Source organism: Psammomys obesus, unplaced genomic scaffold, assembly GCF_907164565.1.
Source record: "Psammomys obesus unplaced genomic scaffold, mPsaObe1.curated_primary_1811, whole genome shotgun sequence".
NCBI lineage: Eukaryota > Metazoa > Chordata > Mammalia > Rodentia > Muridae > Psammomys > Psammomys obesus.
In genome coordinates, this window is record NW_026585587.1 from 7,955,343 (window position 1) to 7,978,841 (window position 23,499).

Sequence of the window (23,499 nt, forward strand, 5' to 3'; positions counted from 1 at the left end):
GGGAAAGTGACTGTTCTCAGCCCTCAGAAAGAGCAGCCACACTCGCACTGTGACCTTCGCTTTCCAGCTCCCACAATTACAAGCCCTGTGGTTCCAGCTTCTTGGTTTGCCACAGCTGTTACAGGAGCCCAGCAGAGTGTCACTTCTTCCTGTATTCTTCCCTTGCCACTCTCACAACCAACCAGCTCCCAACTTCATTTACATACATTCACAGCACCTTTCCTTTGTTCTTTATGGCAGCGATATTTACCTATGATTAATTACACTCATACTGATCTCCTCTACAGACCATAAAGTAGACCAGGACAGGGTCTTAATCACTCTCCCTGTGGTGGTGTCTTTGAAGTCCTAATTCCTACCTGTGATGACTGTTCTTGGTTGTCAACTTGACTCTATCTGGAATTAACTAAAACCCAAGCAGCTGTGCACAGCTGGGAGGGATTTTTTTCCTTAACTAAATCATCTGAAGTGGGAAGACCCACATTTACTGTGTGTGTGTGTGTGTGTGTTGTGTGTGTGTGTTGTTTTTTAATTTTAATTTTTTTCACAATTTATTAGTTATATATCCTTATTGAAGGGCCCTCCCCAGTCCTACCCTTCCTCTCTCTTCTCCCTTATCTCCTTCCCCTAGTCCACTGAAAGGGGGAGTTCTCCACCATTGCCATCTGCCCATAGCTTGTTAAGTCTCATCAGGACTGCCTGGATCCTCTTCCTCCACTGCCTTACAAGACCACATCTCCAGGGGCAAGTGATTGAAGAGCAGTCAATCCAATTCAGAGGCAGCCCCTGCTCCCCTCACTCAGAGATCCACATGGAGAAGACCCATTTTTAATTCCCATCTTTTGAGGTGGGAAGACACAGCTTTGATCTGGGCTACACTTTCCCTTGGCAGACTATATGAAAGACATGGAAGAAGAAAGTTTTCCTTCTTTGCCTGCTTGTTCCCACTCTCACTGGCAAGTGCATCCCTTCACTGGCATTAGAGCCTACTTCTTTGGGATTCTGGCATACACTGAAGACCACCTGAGACATCCAGCCTCATGGACTGAACAACTACTGAATTCTTGGACCCTCCACTGGTAGACAATCTAGGCCACACCATGTAAACTATTCTAATAAATCTAAATAAGTAAATATGGAGGGAGAGAGAGGACCATTCTATAAGTTCTGTCTCTCTAGGTCACCCTGACTGATCCACTATCTGAAATTACTTTAGTTATTAAGTTCTTATTCAGTGTTTCTCTTTCCACAAAGCATAACCCCACACTTAACAATGCCCAATACATAACTGATGTTCAATCATTACCTTAAAATGCTTATTTTACTCACAGTGACAGAGCCAGTGCCATGCACATAGAAAGCAAAGCCAGTATATAAAAAGCAATCAATAACTACTGATGAATAAATGAGTTGATGAGCCTATTTAATAATGCCAGACATTTCATTATAAAGATGCTCACTAGAAAGCGACTGACACCTGTAATACTCGGGCTTGGGAGGCTGAGAAGGAGGATTGTGAGAAAGAAGCCAGCCTGAGCTACATGTATGTGGACAGAATATGCCTCAAAGAGACAAACAAATCACTTGAGGTACAAGGGTGGAGACTGAAGCATCACATACATCAACGTCAATCTTAGTAATGTCAATTCACTTCTACTTTATAGATTACAATTAGAAGCATGCCAACGGTAGGCAAAATGCACCATTCTCAGCTGTGATTGATCTCAAAATAACTTATATTCATGAAATAAATATAAAACATTACTTTCTTAGATAAAGTCAGCAAAACAGTAAAGGCTTAAAGACGTTTTTCAAGATAATGAAATAAAAAGTTGCCTTCCTTTGACGGCTTATGCAATGCTAGCAACACTAATTCTTTAAAAGGAATTGTTTCCCATTATCTGAGGTCTCTGACATACACTGCTGGTGTTCCCTCTGATGTGTCTTGCGGCCTTTGTCTCAGAGGGTACAGAGTCCACAGACCTGTAATGATAAGTAGTTACGGGACGATAACCACATAGTAGACTCTGTGAAGTAACTACTTGAAAGCCAGTAAGAGCTTTCATCTGGGAGGGAATCCTTACCGTATAAACCGACGACACCACCCCACAGACCACTCCTAGCACCCAGCTTTAAGTGAGATGTAGCCTCTTTCTAAGCGTTTTTCAGAATGGCAGGAGAGCGCTCGCTGGGAAACAGCTGCTTAGCTTCACCACCGATCGGCCCGACAGACGACAGACAGTCCACATACGGACTAGATGCCAAACATTCAAAACTTTCAACACATCCAAGGCTCTCAAAGCATTCAGCAGTAATTTATTTAACACTAGCTTGCTAAGATTTTGAGAGCCTTTTCTCTCACTCTTAAAATTTCTGGACCACAGGGGTATTTCAACACTCTTTCCCAAAACTACTATAATGAGAAATGAAAACTTGACACCTTGACACTTGAATGATAAGTGGAACTAGAATCTCAAAAAAAGGTGTTCCATAAGTAAATGTGTTTACTTTGTATATTTTCAAGATTAAAAGACATAAACAAACACTAATAAGTAATTTCTTAAAATTATTTAAAGTAGGAAAAAACACATATACACCAAAACCTGACATAATTATTACTTAAGAAGTTGTCACTAAAATAAACAGAACTAAAAGCTTCATAATTATGATAAAAGTTAATTTTGTTACTCCAGTTTATGAAAGAAAATAGGGACTTTCTCAATATTTTCTGGATTATCTGTTTTCAATATAACATATTACAGTAAAAGCACTGAAAAACTCAGAATTTAAAATAGCTACTGTGTTATTGTGTGCACTCTTTTTAAAACTTGTTTTCATTTGGAAAAGGGATATTTTTATTCTAAAATCATTACTTTTATAACCACAGAAAAATGAAATAAAAAATGTACACATCAGAAATGTATAAAAGGAAAAGTGAAAATATATAGATGGCTACCTACAACTACTATTAGCATCCTAATGTACATGTTCAAGACAGCTAACAAAGAGGCCCACAGCCAGTCAACATGTTGAGAATAATGGACTATGGAGTTCTCAGCCCTAATGGGATAGACATAGCACACCTCTCCTCTCAAGGTCCAGGGACTTCTAGGAAGAGAGAGCAGAAAGATTATGGGACACAGAGGTGGAAGATGACTTCAAGGAGACATTGTTTTCCAGACACAACTGAGAGTTGCACATATAAGCTCGCAGTGGTCACGATGACGACTAGTGCGCACATTCTAATTTCATGATTTTAATAGCATGCGCATGTGTGCAGTGCTCCTAGAGGCCACATGAGGACATCAGATGCCCTGGGACTGGAGTGACAGATGGTAGTGAGTTATCATGTAGAGGCTATGGATCGCACCCAGGTCCTCTGAAGCATCAGCAGCCAATGCTCTTAAGCACTGAGTCACAGCTCCAGCCCCTAATATCACCATTTTTATACTACCCAAGCTTGAGCATTCTTTTGCTCAAGAATAAATTTACTTAAAGTATATACTTTTACTTTTTAAACCCAATACAAATAGTAAAGAAAATTTTACAAGAGTTCCTTTTCTTCTTCTCCTTAAGATTAGTTTAACATATGGAACAATATATAAGTTGAGTTTTAATATGCAGCATCACACACACATACACGGGATTTGCTGTACCTCATTTATATCTATGTAGTAGGTGTACAGTCCACTATTAACATGTGATATTCATTATGATTTTACGATTGCCAGCATCTCTAAAATTAAAATTACCTACTTCTTTCCATCATGCATCCACACTCAAAAGTAAGTTGCAGAAAAGTCAAGTAGGCCTGTGTTACAGTACTACAAAAAATCTTACACAATTAAATGATCTCCTAGAAATGGTCTTAAGTAGAAAAACATAACCCTGGTTTCACACAGTCAGCTTGGTTCTAATTAAGTTCTATGTACCTTAGAGGCAGGCTCGTTCTGCAGCTCCACTCCAAACTATGAGCCACAGAAAGCTGAACAGTCAGTGTTTCCGGGCCTCATGGGCAACCCAAACCCAGCTTCGATATCAGCGCGTCACATGCCTCTCAGCAAGGTCACTTCTCTAACAGGGATGTGACCCGGACCCTGTCCCAACCTGCCAAATTAGGGAAAATGACTGCCATTCTCAATGGCATACACATTTAAGAACAAAAATATTAAAAACAATAAAAATGCAACATTTGAACATGTGAATTACTTAGTTCAGGAAGCCATGAAGCCGAACTGGGTATTTAAGACAGAAAGGACAGACAGTTGTTTTATGTCACATCACCTGAACAATGAAGATGCTGTGGTGATGACTGCAAGCGGACAAGCAGGCAGGAAAAGAGGGTTTTGAACTTCAGGTTCTCAAGCAACTATTTCAAAAATGTGCCTGTCTCAGCAAGCCCCATTTTAGGGTGAAGAGGGAACACACAGCAGCTTTCAATCTCCACCTCACTCACTAATCTGACACCAGGAAAGGAATGATAACCAGGCATCCCTGAGAAAAGCTCCAGCTCCTGCGAGCACTGTTTCTTCTTTCTAGCTAGCTTTAAGAATGTCTCAAGACATATTTCAAGTGTTATGCAAAGTTGTGCCGTTTCAGCACAAAATATCCCCAAAAGATCTGCAGTTAAACATGCCAGGGCCCAAAGGATTCTGAGACACATCACACTGAACTGTAAAATCCACACGGAATCAGCTGAACAAGGAACCCTTTTCCTCTAAGTAAACGAGACTAAGTGCAAAGATCTCCCTTGAAGCTGTTTAAGTAAACATGATGTGTCAAGTCACGTGCAGCAACTTTCAACTCCCTTTTGGCAAAGGGATTTTCTTTCAAGGCTTTGTGGGTCAGAGATTCAGCCCTCAGTAAGGAAAAGTTCTTCCAAGGAAACACAAGAGGACTGCCTCACAACAGTTCTGACATGAATACACTGGGGCTTCCTATGCCTTTGGGATTGACAGGGTAGTCTATGGCTTCAGAGGGCTGGCCCCCAGCCAGCCACATCTGCACTCACTTGCCTTCTATCCTGTGTTAATCCCCGCTTTACAAAAAGAAATGCAGGTATTATTTACCAGGAAGATGTAAAATTTGTCTCCACATAGTCTGTGGCGCTCTATTTACAGTGCACTGAGATGGTCAGTACTGGGTATGAAATGTGTTCCCCAAAAGGTGCCTGTGTTGAGGGCCTGCTCCCAGCTGATGGCACTCCTGAGGGTGACTAGCGACGAGGATGCTCTGGTCAGCTCATAGCTGGATGGGCTGTTAGAGATGAAGCGGGGTTGAAGAACAGATGTCATTGGAAATGTGCCTTGAAGGGTAACCTTGTCTCTTTGCCTGCTGTTCAAGAGGTGAGTATCTTCCCTCCACCAGGCTGTAGTGCCATATCCTACTTACCACAGGCCCATCTTCCACAATGTCATACTGCCATATTCTACCTCATCAGGCCCAGAAGCAGGAGCCACATGACCACAGGCTGAAACCCCAGCCAGGTAAATATTTTCTTCCCTTAAGTTCCTTACATCAAGAAAAAAATAGTGTTGGATTATTCTTCAAAGAAAATACAGTGTAAGATGGTCTCTAACAACAGTTCAGTCATGAAAGTACATGAAAACGTCACCCTCCATTGAACTGTGTCCCAGTGAGTGTTTTACTGCTATGAATAACACCATGACCAAGGCAACTCTTACAAAAGAACACATTTAACTAAGGATGCACAGTTTCAGAGGTTTAGTCCCTTATCATCACAGTGGGAAGCATGGGAGCACACATGGCACTCGAGCAGTAGCTGAGAGCTATATCCTGATCCGAAGGACAAGAGAGAGACACCAGGCTTGGCGTGGGCTTTTAAAACCTCAAAGACCACCCTCAGTGACACACTTAGTCCAACAAGGCCACACCTCCTAATCCTTCTAATCCTTTCAAATACTGCCACTCTCTGGTGACTACACATTTGATTCTATAAGCCTCTGGGTGCCATTCTAATCAAACCACCACAGACTGGCATTGTTAACCTAAGCAGTGAAGGCTAGTGTAGTGACTGTCCTAGCTTTTCCGTTATGCTTTTGAAGTATCTAGTAGATGTTCAATCAACACATCTCGACACATCGACAGTATATGAAACAATACAAGCTAACAGACAAGGTAGATGCACCCATCATCAGGTTGGCTACTTAATAAATAGATTGCTTCTCTGTCTTTGCAATTCCCTGACTCACTCTTCATAGTCAAGCTCTCTGCCATAAGTTTGAGGAAAACACAAAGGAGAAATGTAAAAGAAATTGTGTATCAGGTACAGTGTCTAAGTCAGGGAGGTTATTCAAAGGACCTCTCCCTCATGCCTTTGTTTTATACTATACAAGGATGTCCTGACTAGTTTTATGTCAACTTGACACAAGCTAGAGTCATCTGAAGGGAGGGAACCTCTATTGAGAAAATGTCTGCATAAAGTCCAGCTGTAGGGCATTTTCTTAATTAGTGATTGATGGGGGAGGACCCAGCCCATCATGGGTGGTGTCATCCTTTGGCTGCCATTCCTAGGTTCACTAAGAAAGCTGGCTGAGCAAGCCATGAGGAGCAAGCCAGTAAGCAGCATGCCTACATGATATGCAGCAGCTCCTGCCTCCAGGTTCCTGTCCTGCTTGAGTTCCTGCCTCACTGCTTTTGATAATCAACTGTTATATGGCCTATTAGGGAAATAAACTCTTTCCTCCCCAAGTCACTTTTGGTCATGGTGTTTCATCACATCAATAGTAGCCCTAAATAAGTCAAAAAGCATCAAATTAAGCCCACACATTTCTTTCCAATTTGCACTGTGCAAGTATTTTCAAACTTGTTCAAGTGGCAAACCACCAGAAAAATCAGTTTGCACACTGAGTGTGCCCCAAGGGCCAAGGGCCAATGGCCTGCTTAGCAATCTGTGTTGCCATGGTAATGGAACATTTAGAAAGTGGGGCCTAATGAGAGGATGCTAGGTCACCAGGGTGTACACTTGGAGAACACTGTTTTTGTGTAGTAGTGACCAAAGTACCTGATAGAGACAACTTAGGAGAGAAAAGGTTCATTTTAGCTTGTGGTTTCCAAGATTCCTGTGCATCACAGGCAAGGTATGGCAGCACTCATGATTTCATGATGCAGAATGATGTGATGAAGATGTCACCTTTCAGTGGAGCCAGACAGATTACATAACCTTTCCAATGAGCTAGTTTTGCCAACCAGATCCCTCCTCCTAAAGGTTCCATTGCCTTCTCAGATGTTGCCAGCCGCTGGGAACAAGTTTTTAAAACATGAGCCTGTGGGTCATTTCAGATTCAAATCACACAAAAGGGAAAGTGAAACCCTAGGGCTCTCTGTCTCATTCTGCTTCCTGGCTGCAAGGAAGTGAACAGGCTGCCTCCAACACATGTTCCCACTGCGGTATAACATGCTAGCCTGAGCCCAAGGAAGATGGATGTGCTAAAACTTCTCAAATCTTTCCTCATTTTATGTTGTTTGCCTTAGGTATTTTCTCACAGTGTCAGAATGTTCTTCTGTCATTATGGATTAAACATCAGACCGACTCTTTGTGAGATACGATACCAAAAAAGGTAATACATATCTAGTTCTATTTTACAAATTAGGAATTCATCACTAGAAGAAAACATTACTATAGGCACTTCTTTGAAACAAAACTCAACCAAAGGTCTGGGTATCACAATAAAAATAAGCTTTCACTTTTAAATAATCTCTTCATATCTGCCATTAATATGTCCCCTGGGGTTCATTTGTTTTGTTATCAATGTTTGTTAATAGAAAAGAACCATAGATTTGGACAATTTGTGGGAAGCATGAACACTGAACAGAGTCCATCCCCTTAGTGCATCATTCATCTATAAACTGAGGGGGAAAAGGCCTTCAACAGACTTAGCAGGACGAAATGCAGGCACCTTAGAGGAAACCATAGCGCCACATCAGCTGGAGACTACCAGCTGCAGCGAAGTCAGGGTTAGTCAGGAAGTGTGGAGGCCCTGAGCAAACTGCCCTGGAGAAGCATGCCCTTCTGAGGCCATGGCAGTCAGGACATGTCCTTCTTCCTCAGCCCAGGAAGAACAAGATGCCAGGTGACTCAGAGCCCTTCCGGAAAGACCTGCACTGCAAAAGGGCTTTGCTAACAACACAATGTAATGACCCCTCTTTATTCTTCTCTCCAGAGCAACCAGTGGTTGCCCAGGGGCTAGATGGTGCATGGCACGGTGTTACAACAGGATGCCAGAGCAGACAGGAAGCCCTGGTGCTGCCTGTTAAGTTACACGTTAGAATGACTTGCAAACAATGGAAAAGAAATGGAAACTAGTTATTTCTCATGAAATGTTACTTACATTGACAGGCAACATATTTTAAAAACAAGTTAGTGAACAGGCTTTGCTAAAGTTATCTTTCTACTGAGGAATGGCTGATAGTTTTAACGCAAATAAAAATGGTTTGAGGTCCTCAATTTTAAGAGTCTAAGGCAGTGTTTCTCAACCTGTGGGAAGTGACCCCAACCCTTTCACAGGGGTCAAATACCAGAAATCCTGCATATCAGATATTTACATTATTATTAATAGCAAAGTTACAGTTATGAGATAGCAACAAAAATAACCTTATGGTTGGGGGCCACCACAACATGAGGAACTGTATGAAAGGGTCGCAGCATTAGGAAGGTTGAGAAGCACTGGTCTATAGGGTTCAGATCTGCTGCGTAGGGAGTAAAGAGAGACCAGAAGAGGGAGAGACAGTACTAAGAAAGAAGCACACATTAGACTTGGATGTGGGCCTAGAACACATGATGCAGAAGCAGCTTGTACTGACATGCAGGCTAGAAGAAGACAGTGCATATAGGCTCACAGCCATATCCCTACAACTCCTGTGCATGCCCATGACTCAAGCTAACTTACAGTAGTAATCATAAACCATGTAAGTATCAGGAGCCGTGGGAACATCCTGAGATCTGTGTTTAGTCAAAGTGGCAGGACTGTAACATCTGTTCTCCATATCTTATATCAAAAGAAAGTCACGGGTGGGTTACAAGAAGGAAGAAGACAGAAACGTGAGGGGCGGGTCAGGGGGACTGGAAGGGTGAAATGGGAGTAGGTGTGATCGTATTTCATTGCATACATGTACAAAATTCTAGAAAATAAAAAAAAAATTTAAAGGAAGCCATCTTTTCTGTGCTGCCACTGAAGGAGTATAAAGGTTTTCTATTCCAGGGTAAGCATGTACACACAAATTAAAAATTTTAAGGAGAGCAATGAAGCATTCTAAATTATTATCTAGTTGTTAAAAACCATCACTAAAAACCCGCTAAAATCTGTACATCTAAACAAACTAAGCAAAAGAGAGGACCCTAACTAAAATGCTCAATCCCCATCCTGAAAGGCAAAGAGGATGGACATCAGAAGAAGAAAACAACCTAGGAACCTGCTACAGAGGGCCTCTGAAAGCCAGAAGAAGAAAACAGGAAACAACCTAGGAACCTGCCACAGAGGGCCTCTGAAAGCCTCTGCCCTGCAGACTATCAAAGCAGATGCTGAGCCTGATGGCCAACTGACGGGCAGGGTGAATGGAATTTTAGGTAAGAAGTGGGAAATAGCAAGAGCTGGAGAGGACAGGAACTCCACAAGGAGAGCAACAGAACAAGAAAATTTGAACACAGGGAACTTCCCAGAGACTCATACTCCAACCAAGGACTATTCATGGAGATAAACTAGAACCCCTGCACAGATGTAGCCCATGGCAGTTCAGTGTCCAAGTGGATTACATAAAAATGGGAAGAGGGACTGCCTCTGACATAATCTGATTGGCCTGCTCTTTGATCACCTCCCCCTGAGGGGGGAGCAGCCTTACCAGGCCACAGAAGATGACAATGCAGCCACTTCTGATGAGATCTGATAGACTAAGATCAGAAAGGAGAGGAGGACCTCCCCTATCAGTGGACTTGGGGAGGGGCATGCATGCAGGAAGGGGAGGGAGGGTGGGATTAGGAGGAAAGGAGGGAGGGGCTTATGGGGGGGATACAAAATGAATAAAGTGTAATTAATAAAAGTTAAATAAAAAATTTAAAAAAGATCACTAAAATAATCTTATTATTAATTACTTCTTGTTACTACAGTGAGAGCAGTATTTTGTACATGCTTTAACTTAACTCAGAGTCATACAGTGATATCACAGGCTGGGTTCTGATATCAGTTTAAGTACTTGGTGTTGTGGTAAATTTAAAAAAAATAAGAGTGTCGAGCTATATAATGGCTATTAATTAGCCCTGAGATTTCACGGCGGTATTATCTAACCTGCTATCACAAATAATAAGACACGGACACCTGTTAGATTTTATAATTGTCTTACTTACCTTGGGCCAGACAGATATTCCTACCTATGTTGTCTGAATCACCTCACCATCCATCTCCCAGCCCCCATCCAATGCCATCCCCTTTAACCATCCTCTCCTCCACCCGTAATCTTATAAATACTTGCTTTTATTTTTCATTTGGGCCTTTTCATGCCATTGTTGGAGTCATTCCTCCTGGCCCCATGTGGTTTCTTCTCCAGGCTAACACACTGTGGCATCCTCCTTTTTCCTCTCCTCCTGTCCATCTGTCCCCCCGATTCTCATGATTCTTCTGTCCTCCACAGCCCAGGAACCTTAGCCACGCATACCTCATCTGCCCTGCCCAGGTAGAGGCCGTTTAATGAACCAACCAGACATACTGTTTTAGGCAGGGTTACAAAAACAAGAATGGGTGTACCCAGCAGGCAGTAACCGAATCTTGAGGGCCAGTAATCAGCATTCGACCCCCTCCAACAACTTGGTTTGAGTGGCTTACGACACACACACAGGCTCTCGTGAGTAATACACAGAACCAAGGAGAAAAAGTTCATCTTCAGCTCTTCCTAAATTATGATATTTATTTTTCTATTCTACCCATTAACTGTTACAGTTTGTCTTCATGAACTAAGTAAGTGCTTGTCATGAATGGCTGTCCTCCAAGCCAAGCAACTGCCCTCTTGAGGAGTTCAGCTGTGCCCCCTTGCAAAGATCATCCTGGCTGAGCTAGTCAATAATTCACCCTTCTCCAGCAGAGAGGTGCAATATGGGAGATTCTGTCCTGACTATGCAGCTGCTCCTACCGCCTAGCCATGCTGCATGTGGCCTCAGGAGGGGCTGCAGCATAAAGAAGCTGGAAAAGATCCAACTATGCAGCACAGGCCAGGTATCTTCTCTGCTGGGAAAGGCTTTCCAGGTGCAGCCAGTTGTGGGAAGAGTGCCCACAGCCCTGTAACAAGCCCTCAGCTAGGCTCGGGTAAGGAAGTCCAAGCAAGGAACTGATTTCCGAGTGAGCTTTGGTGGAATCTTTCCTCCTTGAGATCTCGGAAGGAAGAGTAAACATTGCTTTTTGTCTCCCCTGGGGAAATAATTTTAACGACACTGCTACTAGTGGTTACTCCAACAGCTAACATTTCAAGGGACAACAGGCACAGTGAGCGCAGTTGATAGCTCATGACATCAGTCACGTATCTCCCAAGTGGGAGAACTAAGTCCATAGCTATAGAGTAGATTCCAAAGCTGGTTCCATAAACCCTTGTCACAGTGTGAATGCCATTCTCAGGCCCCCTCAGATCTTCACTCTGAATCTGCTTCTAAGAGTGACTCTCGGGGAATTCACATGCACATTCAAATTCAATAGCAGTGCTGTAAACATAGACATGTGAGCATTTCATCATCTTAATGTCTATTTTTTTTCCTCAAGCCAGCATAGTGACCTTGGCCCATCTCTGTGAGTCCAAGGCCAGCCTGTTCTATATATCGAGTTCCAGATCAGACGGTGCTGGAGAGTGAGACCTGGGCAAGAGGGGGATGCTGGCATCCCCCATCTGTCATTCCTAGCCTGGGATCTACCCGTTTGCCTCTGACCATGCTTCCACCACTCTCCCCACCGTATTACGTAGCCAGGCACTGAGCTAGCCTCTGGCTCTCCCAAACTGTGAACTAAACAAAACTCCCTTCTCTAATAAGTAACCTACATCAGGCATCTTGACACAGAAATACACACTTCTTTCTACAGAAAAGCTTTAGTCATCACTTCTTTTAGCCTTAGCCTCTCGCGTTGCACTATCAATTATAAGAAACAAACTCTGTACTTTCTATAAACTACTCCCAAACCACTAACAAAAGACCAGCTCAAAGCCACAACAATGTTAATTTTTCCCACTAGGAAAGAGCCAGTGCCTCAGTACACATTAGCAACATAATTAGTGTTTGCTAAATAAATCCGAGGTGACTCCTCTGTCACTCTGATGCAGGCATTATCGCAGGTGCTTCCTGGGTATTTTGCTCAGCCTCACAATAATCCCTACAGGTAGGAACTGGAAAACAGCTTCTCCACTCTTCTATACCTAGTGAATGACTAACTTAAAAGTCAGTGCTGGTTCTAGAACCCACAGACTAGGGCAGAGCTCCATGAAGTTTTTCAAGCAATAGCTTCCCTCTTCTTTGAATAGAATTTTTTTTGACCCTTGACCCCATATTTCACATCTGCAACAACATACAAAAGTAAGACAAAACTAAGATGGATCAAAAGCCCAATACAAAGGAAACAAATAATCCTAACTATATTATAGTTGACTAGTACATCAAATTGAGAGGGGTGAAGGACCCAAGCAATGTTAATTAAAATTGCTGGACTGTATACTGTAAGATGAAAGAAAATGAACTGCACGCAAATACTATGTTCTAATTAGCAATTCAGTTTTCACAGGGTATAACCTAACAACACTGGAGCTACTTGGTGTCTCAAATGAACGCCTCTGGCATTCTATCTTCTTCTTTCTTTTTTATAGAGGAGGGAGGAGCCTCACTGCACAGTGTATTCTGGCCTCATAGCCACAGATTCCCAGGTGCAGGGCTACAGGCATGGCTCCGTGCATGGCTCACACACTGCCATTCTGGACCATGCCATTCACTGTTGTGATGGTGTACAGGAGCAACCTTGACCTCCAGATGCGATGAGGCCCTTTCCAACCCTGACATCTAAAATACTCCCCAGGACTCATAACTGTCCTGAGGAGCACAGTTGTCTCAGTGGGAAACCATTGCTTTCTAAACATACTCTAAAAGGTAAGTAAATACATCAAGTAATAAGCACCACACTCCTTACTGCTGAAGAAAGAAATTATAAATAAAAAGGCAGAAGGTACAGATGTAGCCCATGGCAGTTCAGTGTCCAAGTGGGTTCCATAGTAATGGGAACAGGAACGGCCTCTGACATAAACTGATTGCCTGCTCTTTGATCACCTCCCCTTGGGGTGGAGCAGCCTTACCAGGCCACAGAAGATGACAATGCAGCCACTCCTGATGAGATCTGATAGACTAGGATCAGAAGGAAGGAGAAGAGGGCCTCCCCCATCAGTGGACTTGGGGAGGGGCATGCGTGAAGAAGGGGCAGGGAAGGTGGGATTGGGAGGGGAGGAGTGAGGGGTTTATGGGGGGATACAAAATGAATAAAGTGTAATTAATAAAAGTTTAAAATAAAAAAGGCGGAAGGTTCATAAAGCCTTATATTGTCGCACTGGAATGAAAGGTGAAACTCGGAATGCTAAATATATGTGTGAAGGTGACGGTAAATAACGAAAATAAAGTGTGTACAGGTGTGTTGCAATTCCTAGCTCTGCTCACTCAATGGGACTGAAAGCAATACTGTCCACATAGCAAGAACACACAAGACCAGAACCTTGGTCTCTAATAGCAGTCTTCAATCAACGAAAACAGAGTCCTTGTAGCTCTTGCCTGAGGGAGATAAAAATGCAACTTTTGGTGCCTTGAAGTATGGAAACACTCAAAAGAAAATGCAGAAGGTCACAAGGTCTCAAAGGAGAACTTAACAGCCCCCCTCAACAACAAACTAGTGTATCATAACCTGTGGAATAAATATTCAAGAGCTCACACTGAACGTGTCTATGTCCAACAGCCACAGCACATTTATAATCATGTGCAGCCTGTGGCTGCTTGTGTCTCTGCAACTATTCTTACGTTCTTGTATAAGCTGTATACACTTTGTCTCTAAACAATGATGATCTTTGCTTTGAAAAATCTGGAAAACAAAAAAAATATTTCTAATATTTTTTACATATGTACACCTAGGAAGGTAGAGGTTCTAAATTATTTTCTCAGGGTAAATTTTCATGTTCAAAATTACTGGGACAGAGATTATGAATATGTTTGATATAGACTATATAACACTCAATTATAAAATACTCTAATACTTTCATTATTTTGTCAATTTCATGGGAAACAAGCCAGAGAAATAGGATGTGACTATAATACAGAAATAGGACCCTTCACAAATAGATCAGAGGAAGCACAGGGGGTGCATTCTTCCCTGTCATGAAGCTCTGATGGCGGAACCTCAGTCCCTGTAAACTAATCCACAGAAACCTGCAGTGTTTCTTCTTTAGGCAGAGATATGTTCAAATCTAGAGCAGACAGGAGAGGTATCATGACTTTCCCCTCCATCGCTGTGCTGGAATTCTTCTAAATATTTGCCATTCCCGGATTACAGCTGGCAGGGAGAAAGCAAGCCCCTTTGTAGCACAAATCACGGGTGGTCTCAGCAGCGCAGCAGCTTTCTCACCCAAAGAGCCACACTGAGACACTGAATCTTAATATTGACACACAATGTGATTAGTTTTTGATGCAGACTTCCTTTACTCGTGATTCCCTCACAACTTAAACCACCTGAGGTAAACAGGAATAACGAAAAAGTAACAACCTAACAGGTCTCCAAATCCACATCACATGGTAGATCCTTGTGTGTTCCTAGACACTTCTTAAAGGATCTGTGAAAACTTCAATCCTACAGGAAAGGAAATACCTGCTATTTTTAAAATGTTAACTACTCAAGTCTACATGCCCCTCCACCTCAAAGGTCCCCTTTTTGTTGACCCAGGCTGTGTTCCTTTGTAAATGCTTTGAGTATTATGTATAGACACATAGGCACAGAGAGACACAAACATGCACATGAACGCATCCACTCAGTAATTTGTCTCACCATGTTGATTTTTAAAGTAAGAAGATAGTATACGTCTTCTCCAAAATCTAGAACTAAATATTAATAAAACAGTTGTTTGCCTTTAAACTACAGCTAAGGGCATAAATGTTCTGTAGAAACCTTCAAGAAATCGAACAACTGAAAATATTGTGGTGATGACTTTATAACCAGAAACAGTACCAAAAGATTTTTGTCAATAAATCCATTATGAGGCATAGCTGTCAAGGCTGCAGGGAACAGTGGGAAGGAGAACACCCACCAGCATGAGCAACTGACATGTGACTAGTCAACAGCCCTTACAGGGTATCAACAAACTACACTTTAGTAATAAATAGGAGCCTAAAAGCTTCCTCAAGCCAATTAAAACTCATTTTGCTGTAGACAGAACATTTTCTTTCAGACGTCACATCTGAGGAGACTGCACACAGGAGCTGTGCTTCCCACTGCACCATCTTAGTAAGTTCCATGAAACAGGAACTCACTGCCCCCTCTGTGGGAAATTCAAAATTCTTCCCTGTGATAAACAGCCTTCCCACAAGAAATGAAGCTCTGTCCAAGGCCTGTTAGATCCCATTCCCTAGCATCGAAAGGTCACTAAAGAGACAATTTTAAGTAAATAGTGCTCACTGTTTTTTGTTTTATTATTATTACAAAAGCCCATGCACACTGAAGAAAAACTGGACCACACAGGACCAACATCCTGAAGCACACAGCTCCCCTTAGCATCTCACTGAATATATTCCTGGTCTTTTCCTCATGTTTCTGTTTCCAACACATCACTGAGTATAGTCCTGCTCTAATCCTACTGCCATCAAAACAACCACCCAAAATAGGCTTTATAAATGGAGAGAAATGAGAGTCAGCATTAGACCTGGGAAGAGCTAGGGTGGGAACACAGAGGGCTTGTGGAGAGAAGAGAAACCTTGGGTGGGGACTTCTCTGTGACAAGCTGGAGGCCTGTGGCAGGGCAGGTTCCTGGGAGGATAAGGGTGTGAACTAAGCTGAGACTCCTAGTAACAGGGGTCATGGAGACTAAAGAGGCCACCTTCTAAGTAGACATGACTCCTAGTGAAGGAAGGGGAACACCAGCTCACCCACAAAAACTTCAACCCAAAATTTACTCAGTCTACAAGATGTATAGGGAAAAAAAGAGTGGAGATTGAGGGAATGTCCAACCAATGATGGGCCCAACCTGAGACTCAACCCGACATGATTAACAATACTCTGCTCGGCTTACAGATGAGAGCCTACCATAGCTGTCCTCCGAGTTGCTCCACCCTGCAGCTGATGGACACAAATGTAGAGACCCAAAACTAATCATTGGGTGGAGCACAGGGAGCCTTATGGATGAGTTGGGGGAAGGACAGAAGGACCTAGAGAGAACAGGAGCTCCACAAGAAGACCAACAGAGCCAATTAACCACAGCCCAGGGGAGCCTGTGGAGCCTGAAGCACCAACCAAGGACCATGCATGGACTATACCTTAGCCACCTACACATACGTAGCTGATGGGCATCCCAGTCCTCACATGTGTGTCCTAGTAAGGAGAATGGGGGCTGTCTCAGGCATGGACTCTTGCAGGCTCTTTGATCACTTTCCCCTGGTTGAGCTACCTTGTCAGGCCACAGTGGAAGAGGATGTGCTCAGTCCTGATACAACTGGATATGTTGGAGTGGGTGGTTGGAGGCTACCCTTCCCTGAGTTGTTGGGGAAGGTGGTTAGGGGAAACAGAGGGAGGGTCAGACTGGGAGGAGTGAGGGATCTACAAACTGATGTAAAATGAATAAATAATTTTTTAAAAAAGGAAAAAAAATAAATGCAAACAAAAATGTTCCTTCCTAACACTGTATCATACAGATACATACTTCTGTTGTCAATCTATGTTTTTAACAATGTAGGTAGCATTGTCATTTCTGCCAACATTGGAGATTTACTAGCTTGCTTTTAATCTTATTTCGTCTGTAAGTTTTAGGACGTGGAAAATTATTTTGTTCTGGCATACTAGAGCATGGCTGCGGGACACCTATTTTGGAGACTGAGAAAGTATTACTTGAAATAAAGAGTTCAAGGCCAGCCAAACAAGATAAAATGGCCTCGTTTCAAAATATATTTTCTTAAAATTTAGAGCATTCTTCATAATCTACAAAGACAGATATATAATTATTCTAACATTTCTTTATCAGTCCTGCGTAATATCACACAGGTTACTCAATTCCAAATGAGGCTCATTCACTTCACCTCTGCCAGATCCCCTCACATCACAGGGCTGTGCTTCACTTGCTAATCAACACCAAACATTCTCAAGTGTGATAAGCTGGCATTTGGAGGTTTAAAGCAACTCAACATTATGTCCTGTGATCTCAAGAAAAAGCAAAGCAAAGTAAAAATATTCCACTGCAGCCTCAGACAGGTAACGAGCCAAGCCGAATGTCACACTGTCACACTTCTAAAGAAGACTAAACAAAGCTTAGAGCAGACACTGCAGTATCAGGATAGGACCCATTTCAGTCTAAAGTAAAAGCCCAGAGACCCAAATCTATGCCAGGACAGACAAGCTGCCCAAGAGGAGAGGGCAAAGCAAACACACAAGCTGCCGTGAGCGTGGTTAATGAATGTGCTCCCTTTACTTATGTGCCAAAACCCAAGGATGTACACATAACCTCCTTACACACAAAATCGTACCATTAACACTAAAAAGCATGCCCTGCTTTCCTATAAATTAATTAGGATTACAGAGATCTTAGAGATCTGTTTAAGAGGCTGGGGATAGCGGTGGATGATGTGAGTTCAAGGACAGCCTGGTCTACACAGAGAGCCCCGGCCCAGCCAGGGATACACAGTGAGACCCTGCATTTAAAGAATTAGACATCTGAAAGTTGCTCTCAAAAGAAACTAAGCTTATGTAGCATGTAACATTATATTTTTATAATGGTTTATGTTTACAGAAATGCTTTTCCGTAATGTGGCAAGTGATCAACCCCTACCCTCCACATGGACGGACACCTTGGCTGGGAGGGTCACAAGACTCACCTTAATGCCACCCCCAGGGCACAGCTCCTCTCTGCAGCCCTCAATCTTAAGGCTTCTGTAGCCACGGGTTGAGCAGCTTGGAGCCAACCTACATATCACAAGATTGCTGGTTAGAAGCAGAGAACTACGGATCGAGAACTAAATGTGTCAGAAAATGTGGACAAACAACTTATAAAGTTAATGGTGAGTTCACAATAGCTTACTCATAACAAAACTTTGTTCCAATCAAACACTGGTGCCAATAAAAGTGAGACAATGTAGTTTTACCTGGTAGTGTAACTGGGAAGCCTCTCTACAGGACAGTTACAGCTACTAACAACCATCAATGAACCCTTTAAAATCCTTTCATCTAAACACCCATTGCTGCTGGAGTTTACACCACAACTAAACATAAAATTTTGTTAAATTGGTGTATACAAGGGCACGTGTTGCAGCATTCTTTATTCAGAAGCAGGGGTGGAAGGAGAGAGAGAGAAACAAGTTTCCATCAACAGGGCACCAGTTATAAAAACAGGCCTAAGGAAGGGCCGCTGCGTTCCTCCACTCCTACCCCACACAGGGCTTCGTTATGGAGCTCCAGATGGCCTCTAACTTGCCATATTTCTGCCTCAGCCACAGGAGGTATTTCTTCATCTTTATGTTTTGGTTGGGGAAGTGAGGCAGGAATGCCAGGAGGAGGGAGCTGTTGCTGCTGCCTGTTTTATTTAACATGAGTTCTCACTATGGAGCTCAGGCTGCCCTGGAACTCTTTTTTAGCCCAGATGAACCAGGTGGGCGGACCTCTGGCTTCCATTTTTGAACCAGTAGTTTCAGACAATGTCAACCCCTGTCACCCACACATTCTCACTTTTCATAACAGTCCACTAGGACTTCAACATTCCTTAAGTATGACCAATAGAATTTGGGGTTTGTTCTTTTGTAAAACTATTTTCAAAGCCCAGGCTAACTGACTCAGTCCTTTCCTCTAACTGCAGGAATACAAACCCACAGAGTGGAAAGAGAGGGAAAGGCAGGATCTCCCTCAGTGAGATGCCCACACCAGCGAACTCCCAACTGCCAAGAGATCACAGCCCAACTAGCAGTCTGGAGCCTTGTGGATGGCACACCTTGCGCAAGTGCTGTCTGAGCCCATCACAGTACAAAGAACAAAAGACTGCGGTCACCTGCTAAGCACGTCGACGGAAGCAGGGTAGGAATATCATTGGTTAGCTCAGTCACCAGGGATGCTTAGAGACAATAGCATGCATCCATTTACAGCGCTATTAAACTTCTCATTATTGGCTCACTCTTCTAGGCATCGACTGTGTCAGAAAAAAACAAACCACCTGTATTACAAAATAATCTCATGTTTACAGAAGAAAGACATACATGGTAGTTAACAGCCAAAAAGGATCAACAGAGGGGCAAACAATAAGGAGACCCCATCTCAAAAAAGGCCAATGCCAAGATTGTTCTCTGGGTGTGCCATAGCGTGTGTTCACATATGCAAATATACAAACACACATACATCATATACAAAAACATTAAATAATTTCTGTGTCAGTCACTACACCAAGAATTTTAAATAAATTATGCCCTTTACTCCTCATGACTGCCCAAAGAAGCACATATTATCAATACTCCATTTTTGCCATCTTCAGCAGGTATTTCACCTGCTACTTCTGGAATTTTCCTGGCTGTCTTCACATATTTTTCTTCTAGAAAAAAATATTAAAATCATGAACAAATCCTAAAATTTAATAGCAAGAACAAATCCTCCACCATCAAGGGCCTGCCAAGCATGGTGCCATGTACCTCTGTCTCAGCACTCAGGAAGCCTGAGGCAATGGGACTGCCAGGAGCCCAAATCCAGTCCAGGATACACAAGACAACCACCTCAACCAAACAACGAAACTGGTCAAAAGCAAGAGTCCAAGCGCTTTTAACAGCCCTCTTTCTAACAAATGCCTGTTGGTACTATTTCTAAAAAATGCTTGTTAGTACCATATTTCTAACTAAATTAATATTTGTCCCTCAGATGTCCAGAAAGGCATCAGCCACTTCTGTTTGGTCTTTCAGCTCCTACCACAAAAGGAAAAAGAGAAAACAGTCAAAATAATTCATAGCACATTTTAAGTTTAAAATCCTCAAGCTATATACAGAAAACATGCAACTGCATATACAGCCTTAAATGAGGACACTATTTTAAAAGAAGAAAGTAAGGCCCTCTGTGACTTAAGGCTTAACAAGCTAGATGACCCAGCAGCTGAACTGCATTACAAGCCAGGAAGCCCTATCTTCTATGCTCTCCTCACCAACAACAGCAGCAGTCAACCAGGGTGACCTAATTTTCAATTAAAACTTAGCAGTAGCCATACAGGTGGTCAGAATTCTTCTTGAAGGCTAACTTTAATGAATTTATTCAAAAGCTAGGAAAGATTCAGCAGTGCATCAAACCCTCTCACCATGTGCAATCTGCTTTGTTCTCTTATTGCTGAAATCGACGAATCTTCACATTCTGAGCCTTCACAGCAGACCCTTCTTACAGGTTTCTGCAAGCTTTACTAGCTCCTTGGAGAGGAAGGCTTCTCTTGCTAAGATGTAGTGTCAGGCTGGTGAGATGGCTCAGCATGTAAAGCTGCCTGTTGTATAAGCCTAGTGACCTAAGTTGAACCTCGAAACATGTAACGGTATTAGGAGAGAACTGACTCCATCAAAGCTGCCCTCTGACCTCCACGGGGAAACATGGCATGCGTCCCCTCCCACACACACACATCATGTGCACATGCAGTTAATAACTATAAATAAAATTAGAATGCGGCGTTTAATTGTAAGACCTGGTTACAAACTATAAATATTAAGGTGATGCTACTACAATGAAAAAAATAGCCTCAAGGAGTTAATAGTAAAACACATGCCTTAACCAGAAAAAGAAATAGGAATTTGTTTTCTCACCCCAGCACAAATTATCACTTGTGCTTTCCTTAGTTTTTAAATTGCCTAGTTTTAAGTTTTCTATGAAAAACAGCTTTGTTAGCGCTATGTGAAACCTGTGACTAACATGCTCCCAGCCAATATTTACTCCCAAAAATATTCTTTCTTTTATTAGTATCTGTTATTTAAATTAAACATGCAACTTCTTGGAACTAAAGATCTCCAGTACTGGAAAATTACAAGAGTATTTATTAAAGTATTTATTAAACTTATTAAAAGCTCAAGAGACTCGGGACTTAGAAAATACAGTAATAATCCATTTCTAGCAGTAGGATGGTTCCAGTCTTAAGCTAATCGAAGAGATTATGGGAATTTATTGGCCTTGATTTTATATGGAAACAAACATATAAAAATTCGATGAATATATAACTTCAATTTGTTTGCTGCTAAACATAAGAGATTTCTGAAATAATAAGAAAAACATTTTAAAAGTCGGTGTGTTAGAAATGCCCAGAGCACAGTGACTCAGAGGACGAATCATTTGGGTTTTTCTATCGGAAAATCTATTATCTGCCATCCTGTTTAAAGGCCAGTTTTTAAACAATCATAAATAAGCTGCAAGGACAGGGGTGGGGCACACTTTCAATCCTAGCACGTGGAAAGCTGAGGCAGGAGGGTGCAGGAAAAGCCTGCCTCAGACACTGAGCAAGACCCTCCTGTAAACTCTAAAAATTAAAAAGATCTTAGGTCTGAAAAATCTATGAATGGATTTTTGTTTAGTTCCATTTTGTTTAATAAAAGTAATACATGAATGTAATACATTAAATGATATAGTTACCAAAGAAAAGGTAATTTATCTTCCAAATGTTAATTCCTGAGGTATCAATATATAACTGCTCTGACTCTTCTGGGCTCATTCAATCAATTCAAATGGAATCTTTAAACACATATGCAGGCATACATACACAGGCCCACATATGCTAGGCACTGTTCTTCTTTTCATAAAGCAATGCCTAGGACTGTATGACTAGGCTTTTGTTTCTCTCCTGGCTACGCCTTCAATCAGCAGCACCAGGGCTAACCCCATGTCTGCAGCCCCGTAAGATCATCACATGGCGCAGACACACTATTCTCTCATAATCATTCTTCCTGACCCCAGAGCAGTTCAGATCCTTCATGTGTGCCCCCACCCTGACCGCCTAGGCGTCCTCCTCTCCTTAGGTCACCTTCCCACTAACCCGTTACTCTTCAACAGGCACAGTGACTGAGCACTTGGGAGGAAAGAAAAGCCAATGTAACTGATTTTTAAGCCTGCTCCTGATTGTCCTATTTTTTATCATATATTACTGCCTAAATAAATCTGCACCTAAACTCTGACTTCTTATATTATTTGTCACTTAGAGGTAAATTATTCACAACAAAGATACACTGGACAAGAGACCATGAAACCTGGGCTCTTCTTCCAGCTTTGTTGCCAACGTTACTTAACAGCTTGGAGGCCCATTTCTTCTTCTAAATAATGAATTGCTTCAGCAAGATAGTTTCTGAAGTCCCTTCACACTCAAGTCAGTTACACTATACTCTGTTCAATTACTGAAGTTATGACAGCCCTCAGCAGGGAAGTTACCAACAAGTCAAACAATGAAACAGTAAAAACAACATAAAGGAACAAAATTAGCTCAAGAAAGCAACTGTTTAAGTACCTCCATGAGAACATTATAACTGTCTGTTTACAAACAACGAATATGCAAATCACAACTATAAATGGTCAAGCCACTGTAGCAGTCCATACAAAAATTTCACATTATTATGTTTGGCTTAGTTCCAACTACTATAGAGCTTGAAAATAAAAGGCCCTTTAAAGATATAGCAAGTGATAAATGAGCATAAAATACTTGGGGCTCTTCTTCTATCTTAGCCATTCCATCTCCAGATTATGCTTCTTCACCTGTAAAGTGGCTAGTCATTGTATGAGAGAAGAACCCATTTTAATTAATAATAAGTCAGACAAAAGCTCCTGAGATTCATTCACTGCAGATCTTTGCTGAATATCTACCATGTACCAGACAAATACAACTGTGAAAAAGGAACAGGGCCCTCTTCCATCACCAGGGGACATCTATGGCTCTGTACCTCATGCTACTTTCTAACTCAAACTGGCCTTCCATAATTTGATTAAATATAAAGTCTGTTATGTATCTTTTAAAACAAGTATTCTGTTGCACTTATGGCTGGAAATGCTGAAAGAACATAGTTTTCACTTTAACTGACAAAGACAGCTCCCACCGAGGTCAAGTCTGAACCTCAGTGGCCCTAGCACAATGCAGCTCCTTTCCCACTCCTCTTCTGGGTTGGCAACTGAAAGTTAAAAATGAAAACAAAATCATAACTGGCTAAAAGTGCATAGATATGTTTGGAACTATAGCCAGTAGATTGTGCTGTAATAGCAGTGTGTGTGTGTGTGTGTGTGTGTGTGTGTGTGTGTGTGTGTGTGTGTGTGT

General features: G+C 42.1%; 1 protein-coding gene across 5 annotated transcripts in view; it reads right to left on the minus strand.

The window, feature by feature from the left end:
• The window catches only part of Disp1 (dispatched RND transporter family member 1), a 148,715-nt gene that overhangs the window by 80,856 nt on the left and 44,360 nt on the right, over window positions 1-23,499 (minus strand). Inside the window, exon 2 of one of the 5 annotated variants that reach the window (XM_055609532.1) lies at window positions 18,086-18,173. The exons of the other annotated variants lie outside the window; for them this stretch is intronic. The gene's annotated coding sequence lies outside the window, so the exon portion shown is untranslated. The remainder of the gene's footprint in view (window positions 1-18,085; window positions 18,174-23,499) is intronic. 5 annotated transcript variants of the gene reach the window in all.